The 24,019-nt window shown below is 36.7% G+C and overlaps 1 protein-coding gene across 1 annotated transcript in view; it reads left to right on the top strand.

Moving 5' to 3' along the window:
- Positions 1-2,655: 2,655 nt before the first annotated feature.
- SESTD1 (SEC14 and spectrin domain containing 1) overlaps positions 2,656-24,019 on the top strand; it is a 161,411-nt gene continuing 140,047 nt past the window's right edge. The window contains exon 1 of the mRNA XM_077154317.1: positions 2,656-2,762. The gene's annotated coding sequence lies outside the window, so the exon portion shown is untranslated. The remainder of the gene's footprint in view (positions 2,763-24,019) is intronic.

Here is a 24,019-nt window from a genome sequence, read left to right as displayed (position 1 = left end):
AATTGCAGAGACACTGAGGTATCCTGAGATGGAAGGAGTAGATGAATGGGGCATATGAGTGAAGGTGGGTGTGAGAAGACACATAATATGGTTACTGACTTCAAATGTTTGAAAGGCTGTGTGGAAAGGGAATAGGGCTCTTTCTGTACCCAACACTGTTTAGTTCTATATTCAGATTAAATGAATATTTGTGAAACAACAACTGAGTGCTTTCATATACATTGAATTCATATTTATAATTATTATTAATGTACAATTATTATTATTTTCCCTTATTGGAGGTGAGCAGATTCTTTACTTGGAGTTTTGTGACTTGTCCAAGGTCACATGGCTAGGAATTTATAGATCTGAGGTGTGAATGACTGCTTTGGAGTCTAAATCCAGGGGGTATTTCTTCCAATACCACAACTACCTACCAAATTTATAGGGAGAAAGATTTCAGTTCAATGTAGGGACTAACAGGACTGTTCGAAGATGAATGTCGTTAAGAGGTAATGAGTAGTTCCCTACCCTGGAGAGTTCAAGCATATGCTGTACAATTACTTTGCAAGGATCTAGTATTCCCCTCAATTATACACTTATAAAAAGGATGTGTTTATATTAATAATAAAATATTAAAAATCAATGCTAATCATAGAGCTGAAGGAAGCCCAGAAATGAGGTCTAGTGAATTTAAGTGCTTGAGCTAGGTTCATTAGGTAGTTATTGAAAAATACACCACCCAGATTTCATTCTCTGAATTCACAGCCTATTGTTTTTTTTCTATGTCAGACAGTTACCCCTCATATACCTGGGTAATACAGAAGTATTATAATGGATTCTTTGGCATGCTTTTGTTTATTAGGATGAGCAAAGAATATGAGTGGTAGCAGGAGAGAGTTTAAAATGATAATCAGAGAATGCCACATAGCAGAGAGAAGAACAGAATGCTGTTACTGTGGATTCCTCTTGTTGAGTAAATGCTTAATATTTATTTGTTGGAATGAATAATAACTAGCTCACTTGAATAAATATTTAAAGGAAAACTTCTTTGTGTTGAGCACTGTGTTATGTTCTGAAGAACTTATAGTCTAGTGAGGGAAGCAAAGAGATGAGGAAAAAAGAAAATCCTAAGGATTGTTATAGATAAAAGGTTCTATGAAAGCTGAGGGGAAAGTGTATTAAACTCAACATAAATGTGTGAGGTGAGGTTTTGAGTGTAATGGAAGGAGGTGATGCTAGGTCTAGAAGGATAGTAGGGGTTAAATCAGGGTTAGCTTTCAAATGGGGGAATGAATATATGCACAGAGACAGAGTGTCTGTTGAGTCTCTGTGATATATGGATATGGTAGGAGCTGGAGCTGGAGCTGAAGAGATTAGAAGGATCAAATCATAAATGGCTTTGTATACACCTTGGACCCGATTGTCCAGGTGGATAACCTCTGAAGTATTTTAAAAAGGAAGGTATCACTTTGGGCTTTATGTTTTTGACATTCCTTTGATAGTCATGTGGAACCCAAGCAGAAGTGAAATTAGTTAAAGCTTGATTTAAGGACCAGCAAAAGGGCTGAAGTAGCGGAGACACACTGTCACGGAATTCAGAAGAAGAATCCATCCATGAGAGTTTAAAACAAAGAAGTTTGCAGTTCAGTGGTTAGAATGCCCGCCTTTCATGTGGGGGAGCCGGGTTAGATTTCCTGACCATGCACCCAAAAAGGAAAAAACAAACAAACAAAAAAGTAAATCAAAGAATTTTATTAGAGATTTGATTGCCTAGATACTGGAATGGCAAGGCTTTATCAATGGAATTAGGTGATACTGCAGTGAGTGAGTAATATGGGAGGGCCTCAGATTGGGACCACAGGGCTGTGAGCGTGTGTATTAGTCGATGACTCTTTTGAACTGAATTCAAGAAACGACATAAAAAAGAATTGAGCAATAAAATGTGAAGATCGAGGACTTCGAAGTCAGTACATTTGGAGAAAAATAACTAAGGTTGGTGAAGACGGGGAAGTAGCCATTATGCGAGGGCCATCTGAGAATTAAATTTGCACTGTAAAAAGAAAAACAAACGCCCTGAACCCGGCCCTGCCTCAATGCAACCCTTTCCCCTCCAGCAGCCTTCACTATTCAGCCACATCACAGATTGCGGGGTGGGAACTCACCTCTTGGGCTCTCCTGCAGTGGCTATTTGGGGGCGTTGGAATCCCAGCAAACCAAAAATGGGAATATTAGAATTTTGACGGAGAAACGAGGTGTCAGGTAGAGGGGTCCTTAAGCCCTGATTTCCTGACTTTAGGTCCAGTGCTCCTTCCACTACCCCTACATTGCCTCCTGGGCCCAAAAGTGTAGAGCTCTGCGGGCCGTGAGGCCAGGAGGATCCGCCCTGCTGAGCCTAAGGCTCCTTTTACGCCCAACCCCCCAGTCCCCAGGCCTTGGGGGACTCCCTGCCCCGCCCCCTTCCCGTGCGGGGCGGGGCCGCTGCGCCGCAGCCACCTGGGCGTGCGCTGGCTCGCGTGGACGCGAGTCGGGTGGTGGTGCCGGGAGGTCACCCGGCCGCCCGCGCCGCCAGCGCCTCGCCCCCAGCCTGACGCACCGAGGGCCGGGACGCGATTTGCAGCGAGTGACTGGAGCCGCTGCCGCAGCCGCCGCCGCTCGGGCCCGCTCCGCCCCCAGCCCGCCTTCCTCCCGCCTCGTCCTCCGCCTCCACCGCGCTTCGCTCGCGTCCCCGCGTCCTCCTCAGCGCCCGGGATCCGCTGGCCGCCAGCGCCAACACCAGTCAGGTGAGTGTGGCGGCCGGGCGGCCGGGCGGTCGGGCGGGAGGGGCGCACAGGCCCCGCGGCCGGGCTGCGAACGTGAGCGGTGGAGGCGACCGAGGCGGGCCTGGCTTTCTTCCCCGGTGCGGGCCGCGGGGCTGCTGAGGGAGGAGCGCCCCCACCCCCGCCGCCGCAGACAAAGCGCCTGAGGTGGGAGCCCCGCGGACAGCCCCCTTTTTCCGCGTCGCCTGCTGGGACCCGGCCCCAGCCGGTAGACCCCGGCCCACTCGCTTCCCCCTTCCTGAGCGCCCTGGTTCATTTCTGGGTCAGAGGGACCCGAAAGTGCAACAGGTTTGGGTGTTAATCCTAATTTTCCGGCGGGTCTAGTCCACAGGGCTTGCGGGGACCACATGTGGCGCCCAGCTTTTGTGCGAGTCTTCGTGTCCAGCGGCCGCGGCTGGCTCCTTTGTGTGGCCGGCGACTAGCCCTGCCCGATGGGTGGGGGACGCCGGCCCGCAGTACCCGTTCTGCGCTGCGGCTCCTGGGCGCCACCCTCGCGGGGCTTGGCTTCCCCCAGGGCCTGCAGGATAGCATTCCTCCAACCTTTGGGGTGTCACCAAAAGGAGAGAGAGCTGGTTGACAAGGATCTGTGGTTATGTCTTCACTAATTTTTAAAATTTTAGGGATACACACATTAGAAAAGAGCTGCAGTCTGACCCGGCTCTTGAGGATGCGGGTGCGATTTCCCGCTGGGATGAGCGGTTTGGATTTGCTGGTGCTGTGAACAGTCCCCGTGGTTCAGTTGGTGCTTTGACATCTTTCACACACAGAGAGAAGTTGGAGGGCTGTTGAGGGAGTAACTTCATAGCAGCTCTTTGGCAGGTCATCCTTTCTACACATTTTGTCTGTGCCAAGCATTCCATGCTTCCCAGCACAGAACGCTAGCCCTAAATTAAAATTGCCTCTCAGAATACCCCCATGTTGAAGATCTTAATCCGTATGGTTTTCTTTACCTTGATAAACCCTGTTTTCTTCGGTGCGAGAACCCTTCACCACCCCTTCCAAGAAAGAATGCATAGTAAAGAACGGTTTGTCTTTGTTTACATACTGTGGGTGATGCTGATACCTAGCTGGTTTCATTGGTATGCTATTTTAGTACAACAATACTAAATGAAAGGAAGATATTTTCCTTTTAGTTTGAGCAATGAAATACTTCTTTGTTCTAGAACCAGGAAGCCTTTATACATAATACTTTGTGTGAACAAAAGTTGATGACTCTTCCTTACCCTATGACCAAATACATGACAAAAATCCCCACAGGACCTAGAAAGCATTATGCAACTCTATAGATTGTTTTTCAAAGTCAAATACCAGGAATCATTTTGCTGACTATTAATTCAAACATTCTAGACTAAATTTAACCTTAAAAAATTAGGCCTACTGTAATAAGTTCCCCAACACCAGAAAAATGAATTGATTGCACAAAAAGAGCTTGCCAAGCATTTTAACCATGGTGAATAATAATTGGAAGAAATAGCTGAAGGAAGAGGTCAGATACTTAGTGATGGACCTAAAGATGAGACAGTTGAATGCACTACATAGAAGATGGTAAATGGAAGTCAAAAGATTAGGTCTACTGGGTTTTAGTTGATTGACAGACATTTAATGAAATTTTAGGCAGGTAATCTTAGCTACAGACATTTGAAAACAGAATGACATACTAATTAAAAAAACAGTGGAAAATATCGTATTTTTAATGCATTGTTTGCATGTACTCTGTAAGGACTCCTTGAAACTTCTTCCACTCCCTAAAAACACACTTGGAATTAATAAGGACAATTCTGTTGAAGAAATAAAATTATGCTAAATGAATCTGATTTATAGAAATTTTATCTGGCATAATTAGTAGATTTACTTCACTGAATATATATGTTTAATACCTAATTTTTCAAAGAGCTTTCATAGCTGTTACAAGCAACAGGAAAACATTGTCTTCTATAAATACAGGTCTGTAAAGCAACTTCTGAGAAAAGTAGGATATATGCTAATGAAAAGTAGCAGCAATTTCAATTCAATTAAATGTTTGATAGAAATTAAATTATTTTATTGAGCTATAATTCATATCCCATAGGATTCACCCTTTATAAATGCACAATTCTATGGTTTTAGTATATTCATAAGGTTGTGCAAACATTACCACTATCTAACTCCAGAATGTTTTCATCTTCGCCCAGCCCCTGCCAAAAAGAAACCTTGAACCCAATTAGCTGTCACTTGCGTTTTGCTCCTCCACACAGCACTTGGCAACCACTAATCTATGTTCTGTCTATACTTATTTGTCTATTTGGACATTTCATGTAAATGGAATCATATAATATGTGGACTTTTGTGTCTTGTTCCCTTCACTTAATATAGTATTTTCAAGGTTCACCCACATTGTAGCATGTATCAACATTTCATTCCTTTTTATGGCTGAATAACATTTCATTGTATGGATATACCACATTTTGTTTATCCATTTATCAGTTGAGGGGTATTTGGGTTGTTTCTACTTTTGCCTGTTATAAATAATGCTATTATGAACATTTGTTTATAAGTTCTGTGTAGTCATGTGTTTTCAGTTCTCTTTGGTATATAATTAGGATTGGAATTGCTAGACCATCATGGTAACACTGTTTAGCTTTTGAGCCGTACTGTTTTTCACAGCTGCTGTGTCATTTTACACTCCCACCAGCAATGTATGAGGGTTCCATTTTCTCCACATCCACACCAACTGTTGGTAATGGCTGTCTTTTTGAAAAAAGCCACCCTGCTGGTTGTGAAGCGGTATTTCATTGTGATTTTAATTTGTATTTTCCTAATGACTAATGATGTTGAGTTTCTTTTCATGTATGTCATTTATATATCTTTGGAGAAATGCTTAGTCAAGCATTAGTAGTTTTTTGTTGAGTTTCTTTTCATGTATGTCATTTATGTATCTTTGGAGAAATGCCTAGTCAATTATTAGTAGTTTTTAAGTTTTTGTTTCTCATGTGAGTTCCTTATTTAATCATTAAAGTAATCCCGTAATGTACTTTTATTCCTATTTACATGAAGAAACCAAGGTGCAAATAGGTTAAATAACTTGTTTGTGTTTTACCTTGCAGAGTTGGTAGGAGGTAGGGTCTGATGTAAACTCAGGTGTTCTGACTCTTCTTTGGCATTCCTTCCACTTCAGGAGGCATACAGGTCAACTTGTGTTTGTGAATTTGCTTGGCTAATGAATAACTAAATGGATGGTAAAAAAAAAGAAGCCAAATTAAAACTTAACAACTAAAACACAGGTGTCATTGACTCTAGGCTACACTGCCTCTTATTCATCAGATTTTGTTAGTCTTTTTCAAATATTTATTTGTTTTCTCCTCCAGTAATAACTAGTTATTACTGCTGTAGTTCCAGTGACGAAAGAGTCAGAGCAAGTAAACTTAGTAATAGCTTTTTAGTGCCACAGTTGATTCTAGAACCCATGGTTTACCCTTCTTTCCATTCCTCTACAGCTGCTGTGCTCTTACCCCACCACCAGTTTATTTCATCTCATCATAAAAGCATTGAACAGTTTCACACTTTTGAGTAAAATTATTTATTATATATCTGAGTTAAACTGAAATGAATTTTTATTTTTGAAGGGGGCAGTTTGACAGTTTCATTTTGCAGTACAGAAATACTAAATACATATTACAGTTTTTATGTACTGCTGTGTTATCAGAGTATGTGTTTTAGTTTCCTCATCTGCTTAAGCAGTGGTTCAGTTCAAACAGTGGGAATTTATTTGCTTATGGTTTTGAGGCTAAAAAAAAAGTCCAAATCAAGGCATCATCAAGGTGAAACTTTCTCCCCAAACGCTGTGGCTTTTTGGGGCTGGCTGCTTGCGATCTTTGGCCCTTAGCTTGTCACACAGGAAGGCACGTGGTGGCTTCTCCTGGTTTCTCCCTTCTCTTCTGGTTTCCACTGATACTCAGCTTCTGCCTGCTCCCTCAGTGGCTTTGTCTGTCTGAATTTCATTCTTATCTCTAGTAGTAGGATTAAGACCCACCCTGATTGAGGTGGTACTTAACTGAAGTACTTTATCAAAAGGTCCTGCTTCTCATGGGTTCATACCCACAGGAATGGATTAAGAACATGTCTTTCCTGGGTACATACAACTCCCAACAACCACAGCACATATACAAAATTATCAGCCCCTTAGTGTGTAGATAGGGACCATGTATTATTTATTCTTTGTGTGTCTGCTGACCAGCATAGTGTCCAACACAGAGCCAGAAAGCTAACCTTTGTTAAGTTAATGAATTTTTAATAGAATATAAAGGAGTAAAAATTATCAGGTATTCTTTTTAGAGCAAAGGTGGTATAAAATTCCAGAAAAAGAAAATATTTTCTAAATATTTTCTATCCCTGACTTATCTAAGAAATAATTGACAGCTTTAGAATTTAACCTAAAACTCAATTTTAAGACCCATCTGGTGTCTTAAAATTAACCTTTAAGTGGTGATTGGGCATATCTTTGTTTTCCAAATGCCTAAATTAGTGCCCCACACAGAGGAGTTGTATCCTAAGTGTTGCTAAGTGAATGAATGACCAGTGAGTGAATAAAATAATTGATTTTAGCTCTAACAAGTAGAGGAGCATAGCAAATGAATATTTAGTCACTGCTTATTTTTGAATTCTTAAGTGTGGAACATGATAATTATGAAACTTCAAATAATAAATGAGTATGTAAAGTAAAAGCTGAAGTTTTCCCTTCACTTCTTTTCTCCCTTCCCTTCCTTCATCCCCATCTCCACTCTTATCCCAGGTTACCACTGTTAACAGTTTGGGGTTCATATTTCCAAACCTGTATCTTTGCAGTTATAATGTGTGTCTGTACAATTACGCATGTATGTACCCTTCCATTCATATGTGTATGTATGTATTCACAACGTTTTTTTCCTTTACAAATGGATCGTACTGCACATACTCCTTTTTCACTTGTGTATAATTAAGATTTTTTTTTTCTTTTTGCATGGGCAGACACCGGGAATTGAACTCGGTGTCCAGCATGGCAGGCAAGAACTGTGCCTGCTCAGCCACCATGGCCCACCTTCATTAAGACTTTCATATCTATCTGCACAAATAATAAATGTAATATTTGTGTTTCTTTTTAGTTTGCTATCCTTGCATGGTTTTCATAGTAAGATTAAGCCAGCTTCCGAGTGTGGTGAAGTGAATCTTATCATTTTTTTTTTTTTCTGTGCTCTTGAACAGTTTAAAATGTCTGCCTGTAAACATATGTTAAAAATCACCTGACAACTGTGATCCGAACTGTGGCTTGTAACTTTTCCCGTGTTTATTGTTCTGTTAAGCTTTAACTACCCCCCTTTAAAAAAATTTTTTTTTAGTAACATGCATACAACCTAAAAATTTCCCCTTTAACCGTATTCAGATGCATAATTGAATGGTGTTAATTTCATTCACAGTGTTGTGCTGCCATCACCATCATCCATTACTACAACTTTCCCATCACCCCCAACAGAAATTTTGTGCCATTTAAACTTTAACTCCCCATTCTCTAACCCTCCTCAGCTCCTGGCAACCTATATTCTAGTTTCTGACTCTATGAACTTTCTTTTTCTACTTATTTATTATCAGTGAGATCATACCATATTTATTCTTTTCTGTCTGTCTTATTTCACACAACATTATGTCTTTAAGGTGCATCTTCAGATTGTCACATGTATCAAACCTTACTCCTTTTCATAGCTTCATAACATTCCATTGTATGTATGTACCAGATTTTGCTTATCCCTCCATTTATTGATGGACACTTGGAGAGCTTTATCTTTTGGCAGGTATGAGTAATGCTGCTGTGAGCATTGGTGTGCAAATGTCTGTTAGAGTTCCTGCTTTCAATATTTTTGAGCACGTACCTAGAAGTACAATGCCAGGCCATATGGTAATTCTGCACTTGACTTTCTGAGGAACTATAAAACTGTTTTCAACAGTGCCTGCACCATTTTACGCTACCATCGGTAATGAATGAGTGTTCCTGTTTTTCCACATCCTCTTCCACACTTATTTTTTTGTTTTTTGTTTTGAATTGTAGCCATTCTAGTGGGTATGATGTCATATCTCAGTATGGTTTTAATTTGATTCCACTAGTAACTAATAGTATTGAAAATCTTTTTGTACACTTATTGGCCATTTGTGTATTTTCTTTGGAGAAATGTCTATTCACATATTTTGCCTATATTAAATTTTGTTTTGTTGTTGAGTTGTGGGATTTCTTTGTATGTTCTGAATATTAAACTCATTGTATATAGTTTCCAAATATTTTTTCCCTTTCTGTAGTTTTTTTTTTTTTTGCCAAGGGCAGGCTCTAGGACTCGAATCCAGGTCTCCAGCATCACAGGCGAGAATTCTGCCGCTGAACTACTGGTGTACCGCCTTCTACAGGCGATCTTTTACTTACTTGATAAAGTCTATTAATCGCAGAAGTTATACTTTGAAGAGGTCTCATTTATCTACTTTTTCTTTTATTGCTTGTGCTTTTGGTACAAGGTCTAAACAACTGTTGCCTAACATAAGGTCCTGAAAATATTTCCCTGTATTTTGTTCTAGGAGTTTTATAGTCTTGATTCTTATTTTTAGGTCTTTGATCATTTTTAGTTAGTTTTCATATATGGTGTAAGATTGTGGTCCATCGTCAATCTTTTGTATGTTTTCCCAGCACCGTTTACTGAGGAAACTATTCTTTCCCTGTTGAGTGGACTTGGGACCCTTGTACAAACTCAGTGGCTATAAATTTGAGGGCTGATTTCTGAAATCTCAGTTTGATTCCTTTGGTCTGCGTATCTGTCTTTGTGCCAGTATCATGCTGTTTTGGCCACAGTAGCTTTTTAAGAAGTTTTGAAATCTGAAGTGTGAGTTTTCTAACTTCATTCTTTTTTTTAAAGATGGTTTTGCTTATTTGGTATTTTGATTGGGATTGCATTGACTCTGTAAATAACTTTGACTAGAATTGAAATCTTGACAATATTTATAGTCTTTTTATCTGTGACCATGAAATGTCCTTTCATTTATTTAGGTCTTCTCTTATTTATTTTAGCAAGACTTTGTAGTTTTCCATGTATGTCCTTTTATTATTTATTTATTTATTTATTTATTTATTTTTACATGGGCAGGTACCGGGAATCGAACCCGGGTCCTCTGGCATGGCAGACAAGCGTTCTTGCCTGCTGAGCCACTATGGCCCGCCCTGTATGTCCTTTTGTATGCTTGGTGAAGTTTGTTCCAAAACATTTGATTATTTTAGTTTCTTTTGTAGATGAATTTATTTTTATTTCCTCCTCACATTGTTCATTTATAGCGTATAGAAACAGTACTGCTTTTTTCCTGTTGATTGTGTACCCCACCACTTTGTTGAATTCGTTTATTAGCTCTAATTTCCTTTGTTGTAGATTTTTTTGGACTTCGTGTGTATAGAATCATGTTGTCTGCAAATAGAGGATGTTTTACTTCTTCCTTTCCAGTTTAGATGCCTTTTATTTCTTTTTCTTGCCTCATCGGTTGGCCTAGAACTTTCAGTAAAGTGATTATATTAGGGTTCTCTAGATAAACAGAATTGGCAGGAGCTGTCCGTAAATATGAGATTTATAAAAGTGGCTCATACAACCATGTGGATGCAAGAGTCCAAAATCCATAGATTTTTTAGCAGGCTGTGAGACTGGCAACTCGGATGAAGTTCCTCAATGAACTCTACAGGAGAGGCTGGCTGGCTGAATAATCCAGCTGATTGGATTTGCTCCTTACAGAAGACACACCCTTAGTTGATTATAGATGAAATCAGTCACGGATGTAGTCAACTGACTGATGACTTAATAAACCAGTCTTCTGGTTTATTCACCATCCACTAAAATATCCTTGCCGTAGCAGTTAGGCCAGTGCTTGCCTTACCAGACAGTTGGACATCGTCATCTGGCCAGGTTGATACTTGAACCTAACAGTCACAGTGATGAAGAATAGTAGTGACAGTGCACATTCTTGACTTGTCCAGATCTTAGGAAGAGTTTGTCTTTTACCATTGAGAGTATTATCTTAGCTATGGATTTTTCATATATGCCCTTTATCATGTTGAGAATGTTTCCTTCTATGCTTAGTTTTCTATGCATTTTCATGAAGAAGGGCTACTGGATTTTTTCAGATGCCTTTTCTCTGTCAGTTGAGATGATTGTGTGTTTTTCACCCCTTTCTTTTTTGTTAATGTGGTGTATAATAGTAATTGATTTTCTTGTGTCAAACCACCCTTGCATACCTCGGATAAATCCCATTTGATCATGGTGTATAATTGTTTTAATGTGCTGTTGGTTTTGATATGGTAATATTTTGCTGAGGATTTTTGCATCTATATTCATAAGAGATACTGATTTGTAATCTTTTCTTGTAGTATCTTTATTTGGCTTTTACGTTAGGGTGATGGTGGACTTAATTCTGAGTTAATGTTCCCTTCTCTTCACTTTTTGCTAGAATTTGAACAGGATTGGTGTTAATATTTGGAATGTTTAATAGTATTCACCTATAAAGCCATCTGTCCTGGACTTTTCTTTGTTGGAATTTTGTTTTTGATTACTGAATCAGTTTCTTGTAATTTGTCTGTTGAGATCTTCCATTTCTTCTAGGTCATTTGGTTGTTTCTAGGAATTTGTTCTTTTCATTTAGGTTATTTAATTTGTTGGCATGTGGTTGTTCATAGTATTCTTTAATGGTGCTTTTATTTTAATGGGGTCAGTAGATTTTTCTTTTCATTTGTGATTTTGGTTATTTGTATCCTGTTTTTCTTCATTGGTCTAGCTAAAGGTTTGTCAATTTTATTAATCTTTTCAAAGAACCAATTTTTGTTATTTTTTCCCTCTATTGTCTTTTTTCTATCTCATTTATTTCCTTCCTCCTGTTGCTTTGCGTTTAATGATTTTCATTAATAAAATGCAAATAGAGGATTGTTAATGTATCCTATGCTTAAGAATAATTAAATTTTTAAATACTTTTTATTGCTTATAATTGCTTTACTTAAATAATTTATTATTTAGTTTTCAATGTATTTCAAATTTGACCAGGTTAAAGAGCAGGGAAAGGTAGTGGTTGTAAATGGAAATATAATCTTGTTTGACAGCAGTATGTGTGTGTGTAAGCTGGAAATACAGTTCTCTGGCAGTTTGGTGTTTGCAGAAACTGCAGATTCTTGGAAAGAAGTAGAGAGAATCTACTGTATAATTCATTATCTTCTAGTGGACTTGGCAGTCATTTAAAAAATGAACCTGCCTTTGTCAGCTGATTGTAAAGAGCAGTTGATTATATTCTTGAAAGATAGTAGTATTGTTTTTCCTTTGATAGGAGTTGCCAAAGCTTTTGCTCATTTTGTTTGGTCAGACTGAGTAATAATTGATTTGGTATTTTTGCAAACCTTGTGCTAGGTCCACGTAAAACAAAAAATACTATTGGGTCATCATAAATTAAATTGTGATCCAGTAATAGTATAAAAAAGAATCTTTGGAAATTTGTTTAATTTTGTTAGAAGTTTTACAGTATTTAGTAGTAATAGGAATTCACAGTTTAGGCTAGAAAATTTTTTAGGAGTAGGCTTGAATTGCACTAATTAAATTCTCAATTATATTGAATGCTTTTTTTGGTAGACTACAAAATGCTGTGGAGATATATGTAAAATCATTCCAGTCTTCACAGAGTTTATAATCTATTAATTAGGGAAGCAGTGAAGGAGAAAACCAAGTAAAAGGACAGAGGCCTCTTAAAACTTGTGCCTGTTCTTAGTAAAGTCAGTTTTGCTAAATTGAACTTTGGTAAGATGTGGAGGTCTCTCTTGAGGGACGTAATCCACCCAGCTCTTTGAAAACTGATAGCTGTGTGTCTTGTATATGTCGTTCATTATATTATATAATATTCTCTTTGCCTTATGAAAATTACTGTCTGGTCTAAGTACCAAGAATAGTTCTACTTCTATTTTCCTGCTTTTCTCCTGGACTGTAGAGTGGGTTTTCCTTTTTATGATGGCTGCCAGAAAGTCAAGACCAGATTTGTGGCCCAGCCCCGAGTAGGCACGTAGATGTGTTGTCTACATTTTTTAGCCTGTTTCTTGGCACCATATTTGGTGTTTTTCTGAATTCTTTTGCTTTTGTCTTTCACTTTTTATTGTTTGTGTATTGTTATCTCATGAATCCTTTTCAGAATGAAATGAGAGTGTGTATATATATGTATAAATATAAATGCAAAAAATATATATTCTCCTTAGAAAAACATTGAGGCAGACATTAAAAATACAAACTAGACATGGCAAGTAGATTTAACTCATGGGCCAGCTGTGATTGAAAATAGTGGTCTCCTGGAACACAACATTGAGTAGTAGTTTGAGGCTGTCTCCATGGTACTGTTATCGTTGAGCAATGTTGTTGTCATGGGTAGGAATATTGATGTGTTTGCTGTGTTTTTGTCTCTAGTGTTGACAAAATATGCAGGATTCTGAGTAGCACAATCTAAGTGGTGGCTTTTAAGCTTAGTGTTAGGTTCTCAGGAAGAGATTCGGATTTGGGGAAGTACTTAAAACAAATGACTTGCTGGGATTGGCAGTCAGATTGATTCAGCTAGAACAGAATGTCCGGGTTGCATTAAGGTGAAAGGAAGTTGGTGGGAAAAGAGAGAAAAGGGTATGTGAAGCCTTAAAAGATAGATGAAGCAGATTAGATTTTTAAAAAATCTCCTAAAATTCCCTAACTCCCTATCCTATTTCCACTGTCTTTTTGCCTTAGTTCAGGCGTCTGCCATCCTTTTTATTTTAAAAGTTTAGTTTTTGAAAAAGTCCTTCAGTCTATGCGTGAAAAGGTTCAAGAGGACACATTGAAGTCTTTCACCTCTGTTTCTTAGCTAGTTAGTCCTCCGCTCCACAGAGTTAAAAAGTGTCACCAGATTTTTCTATATCCTTCCAAAAATATGTTATGTATACATATATGTTTTCCCAACCTTTTTATACAACTGGTACTTCAATATGCATGTACATATTACTTCTTCCATACTATATACAGTAGTCTGCACCTTTTTCATTTCTTGTGAGATTTTTTTCTTATCAATATGTAGTGAGTTTTCTTCTTTTTAATAAGTTTTTTTTTTTGTATTGGAATAATTTTGGGTTTATAGAAAAATTTCAGAGAGTACAAAGAGTTCCCATACATCACTCAGTTTCAGTTTCCTATAAAGTTATCATAGAACATTTGTCAAAAGTAAGAAACCAACCTTCCTACAGTTTTGTTAACTAAACTCCAGACTTTATTTTGATTTCTCTGGTTGTATTAAAGTAAAACTCAGGAAAAAGTTAGTCAGACATGTATTTTATGAAATGTATGATTATGATGTTGCACAGTAATTAAGCGTAAATTAAAAGCAATTCATATATATAATTGTAATTAGTTATCTTTAATATCCATTTCAGAAGAATATTTTCTCTCCCGTGTTCTCCCAGTGTGTCTAATCATTGTCAGTTGGTAGTATTTTCTGTATCATTTACTGTTTAATGTAGTTATCATTAATCTCCCCTCCACACACAAAACCATTCCCTACCACCCCCTTGTCTTCCAACTACACTGTAAAAAATGGAAGTGCTGAATCTTCCTGTAATTCAGCTGGATGGAGGAGGGTGGTGGTGGTTGTGGTGGTGGCAGTTTTCCTTTACTCTTTTGAGTTTCAATTTCATATTTGGGGGTCTCTGAGCTCAACCTAACCATCTATATATTGTATACCCCTGCCCCCACATTCATAGTCCCTTTACCCTTGCAGGCTGGAGGCTGCACGAACTCTGGGACATGATAATAGGATGGAGCTGAGGGGCAGGAGATAACAAAAATGATGAAAGAAGGAAAAGGAAGTCAAGCCGGGGGAAAGAAATGAACACCATTAGAATGGACCAGGATCATTGGAATCTGAGGCTCTTGGGTTCCGAATAGTTAAGATTAAGAAAGTGAAGAGGGCGAAGGAGAGCTCAGCTAATCTATTAATTCTTCTTATCCATCTGCCCTGCATTTGGCATCACTTCTAAACAATTTTCCTAGTAGACTCAGTAAAATAAAAATTAAACCTCCTATCCCCTAAGCCAAACTGAGTCAAACCAAAAAGTAAAAATTTCTCATAGCTGCCTTTAAATACAAAAAAGAAGTTTGCTAAAAGATTGCTTTCAGTCCTTGTTTAGGTCCTTTTCTCTTTTAATAGGGGAAGCTGGAAGGCACTGGGACTCTGAAGACAGTGAGGTAGGAGCTTTACTCACAGGCAAATAAAAAATTAAAAATATTTCTTCTCTGTGAGATTGGCAGCTAACCATACATACTCCTTGAGTAGTGATGAGATGGCAGCTGCTGCTACTACTTCGTAGTTTAGGGTTTGTTTCCAGTTTACTTCCAAAATATCTAAGAACTCCAGGTTTAGAAATAGGAGTCCATAGCTTAGTGCCTCTGAGTTTACCAGATGATAACACTTGGACTACAGTAATTTGTTGCTACATACACAGTTTCTGATAAAATGCCTTTTGAGTTAACTGTTTTTTACATTATGAAAATATTTGTCAGTTGGTCACTTACACCTTAGTGTGAATCATATATTTATTGCTTTTCTCCCCAGTACTTGGCTGAGATCAGACATTAAAGAAATGAGAATGTTGTTAGAAGAGGAGAGGCAATTTTGTTATTTACAACTCTTGTGCAAGAGAAGGCCAGACACTGCAGTTGTTAATTTGGGTGACATTTAAGTGCTAAGCACGGCCTGGTGAAGGGAAGCACAAGTGTTGGAGCCAAGATAAGTCTGGCTTAGCACAAAGCCTGGCTTGCAATAATCACCTGACACATGGTAATTAATATTCCATTATTCCCCCCATTTGATTATTAATATTCTAATTTATTTCAGATCACAGCATTCGAATAAGTGCAAAGTCTCAGTGAAGTTTATTTATAAGTGATGTTAAAGTCAGTCACCTCATACAGGTATAATTTCTCTCATTTATGAGAATATTTGAAGCACAGATTCCAAAAAATAGAGTTGCTATGTAAGAGTGTCACCTTTATAGTATTGATATGTCCTTCCAAATTGCCCTCGAAGGGGTTATCTCAGTTAACATTCCCACCAGCAATGTATGACTGCTGAGCAGCCAATTTTTTTTTTTTTTTTTTTTTTTTTTTTTTAAAGGAAGGAAAGACAGAGAAGGAAGGAAGGATGGAAGAAAGGAAGGGAGGAAGAAAGGGAAACATTTTTTAAACATTTTCTTGTTTTTATTATATTTTGTTTGTTTGTTTGTTTTTTACATGGGCTGGGGCCGGGAATCGAACCGGGGTCCTCTGGCACGGCAGGCAAGCACTCTTGCCCGCTGAGCCACCGCGGCCCGCCCTGAGCAGCCAATTTAAAATCGTGATTTCCAGATTCTAGCCTAGATTTTGTCACATAGAAAATCACTTTGGGGGTTTGAATAGCTACACACCACCGTATTTAGTGGATGTTGTAGGGGAAAGAGTCTCCACAGAAATTAGATGTCCACAGGGCAAAAGCCTATACCTTAAGTGCATTTTGTCAATAAATAAGTGAACACACAAACAAAACCCCCCTAAAATCCTAAATCAAATTAGGACTACACTCTTTTAAAGTTACATTACATGGTTCCCTGCTTCTGGAAGAAAAAGAAGACATAGCTGTTATGTTTTAGTATTAGTAAAATGAGGAAGAGCGTATTGCACAGGCCCAAGAATAATATAATGAATATATGTAAACATGTAATAAATATGTATTTTTAAAATGCAGTTTTATTGAGATATATTCACATACCATACAGTCCATCCAAAGTGTAAAATCATTGACTTGCAGTATCATCACATAGTTGTGCATTCATCACTACAATCAATTTTAGAACGTTTTCATTATCCAAAATAAAAATAAGAAATAAAACCCAACTGAATTTGAACAAAAGAAAAAATGGAGGGGAAAAAAAAAGGGAAAATTTGAGGAAATGATTGACAACACAAAGCTCACAAACATACATATTATAGATGCCCCAGAAGAAGAAGAGAAGAAAAACAGCCAGGAAGGATATTTCAGGAAATAATGGCTTTACTCTCTGAGGAACTGCCAAACCGTCTTCCACAGTGGCTGTATCACTTTACATACCCACCAGCAGTGAATAAGTGTTGTTCTTTCTTCATATCCTCTCCAACTCTTGCAGTCCCCTGTTTAATAGCAGCCATTCTAGTAGTTGTGAAATGTTATCTCATTGTGGATTTGATTTGTGTTTCCCTAATAGGGAAAATTAACATCTTTTCAAATGCTATTTAGCCATTTGTGTTTCCTCTTTTGAAAAATGTCCATTCATGTCTTTTGCCCATTTTTTTTAATTGGTTGTCTTTTTATTGTTGAGTTGTAGGATTTCTTTATATACTCTGGATAGCCATTTATGGCTAATTCCTAAACATATTGTTTCACTATGCCATAAATTCTTTAAAAAAAATTTTTTTTTAATGGAGAAATCTTCACACCCATACAATCTATCCATACTATACAATCAATAGTTCACAGTAACATCACATAGTTGTGTATTCATCACTATGATAATTTTTAGAACATTTGCATCACTCCAGAAAAGGAAATAAAAAGAAAAAAGAAAAACTCATACATCCCATACCACTTACCTACCTCTCCATCTCATTAACCACTAGTATTTCAATCTATTCAATTTTTTTTACCACTTATCCCTCCTATTATTTATTTATTTTTCCTTATTTTTTCACTCATCTGTCCATACCCTGGATAAAAGGAGCATTAGACTTAGGTTTTCACAGTCACACAGGCACATTGTAAAAGCTGTATAGTTTCACAGTCATCTTCAAGCATCAAGTCTATTGAAACACAGTTCAACAGTTATGGGAACTTTTGTCTATCTACCCATAGTTCATCCTGCACTGACCTGGGTATTGAAATTTCTTCTCCTGGCTCTTGGGTCCCCAAAGAGTTAATTTTGTAGTTTCTACCTGACTGCTTGCTGCTTTTGGGAAAGAAGTAGGTTCTGCTGTTCTTTTCCTAATCCATTTTGGAAGCTCCTCCTTGGGATGGGATCTTTTGTATTCAAGCACTCCTTCCCAGGTGTCCTGCCCTGGGTCTCTGTGGACTTGGGTCTCTGTGTCTGGATGTATGTGGGGATCTATCTCACTGCTGTGAGAGTTTTTTCAGTCTGTGTCCCCATTGAGAGGTGGGAGGAATCCTGGCCGCTGCCTCTGAGCACTTCCCAAGCTGCGTGGGACCGAGTGACAGGGAGGGAAGAGGGCTGGCTATTCCGGAATGGAAGTTTTCTATCTAATATTTTTCTGTCTTTGATTAAGCATTTGTGGGATCTTTCTTCAGTGTTTACTTCCTCCAGAGTTCTAAGCAAGTGAGATTTGTCCCCTTTTTTTGCTGAATCTCTGAAGAGGATTTCACAATGGATGGCTTACGTCACTTTGTTAATCCAGCCAGATCTATGTGTATTTTTTACTTTCAGGCTTCCACTAGGACTCCTTATTTCTGTAAGAGAGCACAGTGATTTTTAGACTCAAGCCAGCCTTTTATTTATTTATTTGAACATTTTTTAGAGTACTTTTTATCTTTTTATTATGGAAATTGCAAACATAAACAGTAGAATAATATAATGATCCCTCCTGTACACATTATCCAGTTTCAACAATGAATAACTCATGGCCGTCTTGTTTCAAGTATACTCTTAATCCCACCCTGTATTATTTTTTATACAAATTCCATATACTGTTCTACAAATATTTCATTATGTATCTCTCAAAGACAGCTTTTTTTGAAAGGTAAACCACAAATCATAGCTACCGTACTATAGGTTATACAATAAATTTCACAGTAATTCCTAATAAATAGTATTGAGTGCTTTCTAGTTATCTCATAAATTACATATATTTTAATGAAACTTAGGAAATTCTTGATTGTTTGACTTAGGATCCAAATAAAGTCCACACATTGCACTTGTTCATATCTAATTTTTAAATTTGTAAACTATTTTGAGGTCCTAGAATATGTGCCACCTGTTTATATAATTCGTAATCCTCAGTGCTGTAGCGGCAGCTGCCCGAGTTCACATTGGAAGAAGTGTTTCTTTGGAACCCTTCCACTTTCCTTTCTGTACCTATCTTCGTAACTTCTCAAGGGAAAGGGGAACCAATGTTTACTGAATGTATGGTATGGACTAAGCACTGGCCTACCTGCTTTATAAATGTTATTTTCTTTAAACAGCCATAGGAAACATAGGTATTTGCCAAGTACCTTGTCTAAAGCCATTCGGCTTTTAGCCATGGTAGTGCTGGAGTTTGAACCTAGGTCTTTTAAATATTAAAGCCCAGTGCCTTTAACTACTGGAATAAAAGGGATTACAATTTAAATGGAACTGTGGGAGGACATTGGCTGATGGTAAAGTGAAACCCCTGTTGCCTAGTTGGTGTTCTTGGACAGCCTTTTTGACACTTTGCACAATGCTAAAATATTTTGCTTCCCAGAATGGAAGTGATTCTTCCCTTGGTAATAAAGATAATATAACTTCTATGGAAAATGTCAGTGATATAGAAATTATGAAGAAGAAAGAAAAGTTATTCAAAATGTCACTGCCAAGAGGTAACCACCATTATTATTTGAGTGAACAGTCTTTGTCAATGATATAGGAAAGTTTGTATTATTTATATCAGCAGTTCTTGGTGTTTTGTAATCTTCTTTTCATGTAACATGTTGTGGACACAGTTTCATGTCAATAAATAGCTTTCTTATCCTTTTTAATGCACACATTTGATTGCACAAATACTTTTGCATTTATTTAATCTATTAATGGACAATTTGATAACTTCTAATTTTTAGCTATTCTGTAATTGACATATGCATACATTTTTGGGCACCTGTCTGATGAATAGTTGCTAAACACAATAACAGATAATGTTGCTTCATGCGCTTTTATTTATCTGAAATAGTGTTTCTTAGCTTTGGTTGCAGAGTATATAGAATTAGGAGTTAACTTCCATGTACCACTCCAAACCAGTTGAATTGGAAGTTAAGTTCTGGGCATAAGTATTTTTTAAAAAGATTCTCATTGTGATTCTGTTGTACAGCTGTGGTTGAGAAGCAGAGATCTATGATAATAATGTAAGGCATTATTAATTTTTTTGTAGTATGTTACCTTAGTTAAAAATAAATATATTAGGATTATTCTACATTAAATATTCAAGCTATTTGCAAATAAGTCAAGTTAAAATCATTGCTACATTGTTATATTCCTTGTATTTTTCAAGTGTGGTTTTCATTTTCATCTAAATAAGTTTAATTCATAACTTGAATTTAAAAAACTTAAAGATAGATGCTAATTATTAGTGAAGGTTAATTGTGGCTATTTTCTAAATTTATGTTAAGGTGACTTTACATTTAAATATATTTTTTCTTGATATGAGTGTACCCACATACCCTCCCTAATCTTATATTTCTTTTTATATCACGATTTATGCCCTTTTTTTCTCTTTGACCTTTAAAATAGACCTAACTTGTTTATTTTCTATGTTGCCACTGCACAATCCATTTATATCTTGAAGACAGACTTATTTTTCAGTAGTGGGGATGTGATCTGTCACTTCTTTTTTTAATTAAACTTTTAATTTTGAAATAATTGTTGAGTCACATACAATTGTAAGAAATAGTACAGATAGATACCATATACTCTTTATGCACTTCCCGCAGTGATAACATCTTGTAAAACTATAGTACAAAATCAAACCAGAATATTGATCTTGAAGTCAAGTTACAGGATATTTCTATTACCATAGTGAAAGGACTACATAGCTACACTCTCTTGCTTTCTACCCCCCACTACTTAATATTTGACAATCACTGATATATTCTCCATTTATATAATTTTGTCATTTAAAGAGTGTTATATAATGTGATTTTACAACATGTAACCTTTTGAGATTTTTTTTTCATTTGTCATAAATCTCTGGAAATTCATGTAGGTTGTTCCATGTATCAGTAGTTTTTTTTGTTGTTGTTTGTTTTGTTTTTATTGCTTACACAGAATATTGATATTCTGTGGTATTGGATGTATTACAGTTTGCTTAACTATTCACCCATTAAAGGACATGTAGGTTGTTTCTAGTTTTTGGTTATTAAAATAAAGCTAGTATAAATATTTAAGTATAGTTTTTTTGTGTGAACGTCAGTCTTAAGTTATCTGGAATAATTGTGCTAGGCATGCAATCCTGGTTGTATGGTAGTTGCGTATTTACCTATTTAAAGAAATCGCCAGACTGTTTTCCAGAGTGGTTGTACCATTTTAAATTCCTACCAGCAATGTATGAATGATCCAGTTTCTTTGAGTTCTTGCCAGCATTTGGTTTTATCACTGTTTTAAATTAATTTTAATAAGCATATATTGTATCTGTGCTTTAAATTTTCATTTATCTTATGAATAATGATATTAAACATCTTTTCATGTGCTTATTTGCCAGTTGTGTATCTCTTTGGATTCAACGTCTATTTTTTGCCCATTTTCTATTTGGATTTTTTTTTACTGCCAAGTTTTTAGCATCTTTATATATTTTAGATACTAGTTCTTTGTTAATATGTGATTTACAAATATTTTCTCCAACTCTGTAGCTTCTCATTTCATCCTAACAGGTTTTTTACAAAGCAAAAGCTTTTAATTTTGAGGAAGTACAATTTGTTATTTTTTTCCGTTTATGGATTGTGCTTTTGGTGTTGTCTTTTAGCTCTTGGTCCCCCATTTTCTCAAGATTTAGAAATTTTTTTTCTTTGTAAAAGTTTATCATTTTTCATTTAAGGCCATGACCCATTCTGAGTAAATTTTTGTATAGGGTGTAAGACTAGGTCAGAGTTATTTTCTTTTCTTTTTAAGATTTTTTTGGAGGATGTGTGGGCTGGGAATTAAACCTGGGTCTCCTGCGTAACAGGGAGTCAGTCTACCATTGAATCAAGATTTATTTTTGTCTATGGATGTCCAGTTGCTCTAGCACCATTTGTTGAGATCCAGTCTTTCCTTCATTTGGATTGTCCATTGTCAACAACCAGTTGAGCGTATTTGTGTTGTTTTATTTCTGAGTTCTTTCTTCTAAGCCATTAGTCTGTGAATCTTTTCCCTCTGCCCATACTGCACAGTATTGGTTACTGTAGTTGTATATGAAGTCTTGAAATTGGCTAGACTGATTCCTTCAACTTGAATTCATCTTTTCCAGAATTATTTTAACTATAGTAGGTTTTTGCCTTTCCATATAAATTTTAGAATACTCTTGTCTGTACTTATAAAGAATCTTTCTGGGATTTTGATAAGAATTGCATTAAACCCATATTTCAATTTGGGGAGAATTGCTGTCTGTACCACATTGAGTCTTTCACTTCATGAACATGGTGTGTTTCTCCATGTATGTATTTATATTTTCTTTTATTAGTTTTTTTTTTTTGTAGTTTTCAGCATACAAATCTTGTACATTTTTGTTAGATGAATACCTAAGTATTTCATTTTTATTAGCAATTGTAATGGTCTTAAAATTTTAATTTTGGTATTTACTTGTTAATTGCTAGTATGTGAAAGTACACTTGATATTTTTTGTGTTTGTCTTGTGTTCTACAACCTTGCATATTCTACCATTTTAATTCTTCCTTTTTTAACCTGTATTTCTTTTTCCTTTTCTTGCTTTATTGCACTGACTAGAACTTCCGGCACTATGTTGAATAAGATTAGTGTGAATGGACATAGTCACCTTGTTTCTAACCTCATGTTTAATGTTAACTGTAGGTTTTTTTGTACAAACTTTATCGAACTGAGGGAGTTCCTGTGTGCTCATATTTTACTGAGAGTTTTTATCATGCGTGGGTGTTGAGTTATATAATCACATTTTCCTGTAATAATTGGTAGGATTACGTGGTTTTTCTTCTTTAGCCTGTTAATATATGGTGTATTATTACATTGATTGACTTTTGAATATTGAACTAGCTTTGCATTCCTGGAATAAATCCCACTCGAATATGGTGTATAATCACTTTATATATTGCTGGACTCTATTTGCTAATATTTTTAAAGTATTTTTGCATTTATATGTCTACCTGACTTTTGGTATCAGGGTCATATTAACTTTGTGAAATGGGTTAGAAAGTGTTCCCTCCCCTTTTTTTCTGCGAGATTGTGTAGGACCAGTGTTAATTCCTTTCAAAACATTTGTTAGACTTCTCCAGTAAAACTACCTGCACCTACAAGTTTCTTTCTTTCTTTCCCTCTCTCTCTCTCTCTCCTTTCTTACTATGAATTCAATTTCCTTGATAATTATCTAAATATAATTATCAAAATTTCCTTGATTGGGCCGCGGTGGCTCAGCGGGCAAAGTGCTTGCCTGCTATGCCGGAGGACCTCGGTTCGATTCCCGGCCCCAGCCCATGTAACAAAAACGGAGAAACAGAATACAATAAAACAAGAAAATGTTTAAAAATGTTTCCCTTTCTTCCTTCCTTCCTTCCTTCTATCCTTCCTTCCTTCTCTCTGTCTTTCCTTTAAAAAAAAAAAAAAAAAAAAAAAAAAAAATTTCCTTGATAATTATCAAAATATGTTTTATATTGATGAGTTGTGGTAGTTTTATTTTTCAAGGAAGTGACCCACTTAGTCTAAGTTGTCAGATTAATATAATGTTTTTATAATGTGCTTCTTTATCCCTTTGAAGTCTGCAGAGTTTGTAGTGATATCATCTTTTTCATTCCGAATATTGGTAATTTGTGTCTTCTCTTTTTTTCTTTGCCAGTTTTGTTTAGAGTCTTGTCAATTTTATTGGTCTTTTCAGAGAACCAGGTTTAACTGATTTTCTCTTTTACTTTTCTGTTTTCAGTTTGATTGATTTCTGCTTTTATCTTCATTATTTCCTTCCTTCTGCTTGCTTTAGGTTCATTTTGCTCTTCTTTTGAGCTGGGAGCTTAGATTACTGATTTGAAAATTTTTCTCATTTTTCATGTATACATTTAGTACTGTAAGTTTCCCTTTCAGCATTGCTTGAGCTGTGTCCCACACAGTTTGATTTATTGTACTTTCATTTAGCTTAGTTGAATTTTACAAATTTCCCTTGAGACTTCCACTTGGTTCTTGGGTTATTTAGAAATGTAATATTTAGTTCTCAAGTGTTTGAAGATTTTCTTTTTCTTTCTGTTACTGATTT

Source organism: Tamandua tetradactyla, chromosome 3 (genome assembly GCF_023851605.1).
Source record: "Tamandua tetradactyla isolate mTamTet1 chromosome 3, mTamTet1.pri, whole genome shotgun sequence".
Classification (NCBI taxonomy): Eukaryota; Metazoa; Chordata; class Mammalia; order Pilosa; family Myrmecophagidae; genus Tamandua; species Tamandua tetradactyla.
This window is presented reverse-complemented; position numbering and strand designations above follow the sequence as displayed.